The sequence below is a fragment of the Rhagoletis zephyria genome, unplaced genomic scaffold (assembly GCF_001687245.7).
Source record: "Rhagoletis zephyria isolate East Lansing unplaced genomic scaffold, Rhagoletis_zephyria_1.1 Rzeph_scaffold_00787, whole genome shotgun sequence".
NCBI classification, from domain to species: Eukaryota; Metazoa; Arthropoda; class Insecta; order Diptera; family Tephritidae; genus Rhagoletis; species Rhagoletis zephyria.
In genome coordinates this window covers 104328-106343 of record NW_016157871.1, presented here as the reverse complement: position 1 = coordinate 106343, position 2016 = coordinate 104328, and positions in this window count along the sequence as shown.

Genomic DNA, 2016 nt, shown 5'->3' with positions numbered 1-2016 from the left:
CCACACCTCAACTCACCACAACTAAATTCACCACACCTCTTAAGACCACCACACCTGAATTCATAACACCGTAACTCCCACACCCAATTCCACCATACTGCAACTCATCACACCCAATTTCAACACATGACATGATATCACTAAAGAAACAATGTAAAGAAAAAGAGGAAGGAAAATTTAACTACCTAACCTAATAACAATGGTGGGGGTAAATACGTAAATGGAGAAAAGAATGAAGATATAGATCAGGATAAAGGAAAAGATAAATATGAAGACGAAGGTGAATATGAAGATGAAGATGAGATGAATTGGATGAAGTATGAAGATGAAGATGAAGATGAAGATGAAGATGTAGATGAAGATGAAGATGAAGATGAAGATGATGAAGATGAAGATGAAGATGAAGATGAAGATGAAGATGAAGATGAAGATGAAGAGGAAGATAAAGATGAGAAGATGAAGATGAAGATGAAGATGAAGATGAAGATGAACGATGAACATGAACATGAAAATGAACATGAACATGAACATGAAAATGAACATGAACATGAACATGAACTTGAACATGAACATAGAATATGAAGGTGTAGATAAACATAAACATAAACATTAAAAGCGATAGAGACAAAGATAGAGAGGAAGAAAGTGGTAGGGATAAAAAGGAAATACAACTGAAGAATGTGCGATGTTATATTGTGATGTGTTATGCTACATATGTTATGTTATTGAATCTAATGCTATTCTATGTTATGTTATGCTAAGTACTAAGCTAAACTCCCCTCCACTTAACTCATTCCAACAAATTTTTCTTTCAGCTCAACTCAACTCACATAAACTATCCTTAATTTTAGCGGTTGAATTTCAACCGCTGGGCGAACACTAGTTGAAATAATTGGACCAAATTTGGTGGAAATCGGTAAGGCGGTTATTGATATATACTTCTGTAGTCATAAGTGGGTGGTGCCAAGTCCATTTAACAAAAATCCATAACCTTGTGTCTTGTTAAAAAATTGTTGCAAATTGGCATCTTTAGTTATTGAAAGATGGGAGTTTCTGAAATTTACCGTTATATGGTAAGTGGCAGTAATTTTAGCCACATTTTAAAAATTTTCAACATATTGCTTTTTTGCGCCAACGTTGCTAAATGTGCCGAGTTTGGTAGAAATTGATAAACAGGGTATCGAGATACACATATGTAGGCGTAAGTGGGCGGTACCCCGCCCACTTTCCAAAAATTTCCCTAGAAATCATTTTCTGCTAATAGGTCATTGCATATATTGATTTTGAGTAAATTGGCATAAATAGTTACTAATTTATCGCAGTTTTCGTATTTCTGTAAATTACCGTTATATGGGAGGTGGGCGTGCTTCGTCTGATTTAAAAAATTTTCAACCAGTTTCTTACTGAGGCCCTAAGCAATGTTCTCACCGAGTTTGGTAGGGATTGGTAAAGGAACTACAGAGATACAGCATTTAATAATGAGTAGGCGGGGCCACGCCCATTTTCCAAAAATTTTATAGCTGTCTTATTTTATGCCAAAATTCTACTTCAAATGCCAACTTTCAAGAATTTGGATCCAGTATTTGCGGAAATATCTTAGTTTTTGCAATCCCAACCTACCTTGGATAAAGGGCAACCTACTTACCAAATTTCGTTGAAATATCTCAATTTTTGCTCGAGTTATCGTGTACACGGACAGACGGAAGGATGGACAGACATGGCCTAATCGATTTCTCTTTTCATCTTATCTCGATTCGTTTTGGGTGTTACAAACAACTGTTATGCGAACAAAATTATAATGCCCTTGTGCACAAGTGCGCTCGGGTATAAAAATGCAAAATGGTATACTGTTTTGTCACTCTACTATTTATGGGCCATTCCATACAATATTTATACCTCAATATTTTTTTTCTATATCACACTGTAATGGAAAGCTGAGGTAATTACGCACATCTTGATTGCTTAAATGATTTTCTCGGACAAATTGTTTATTAAATGCAAAAAAGTGAAAAAAAA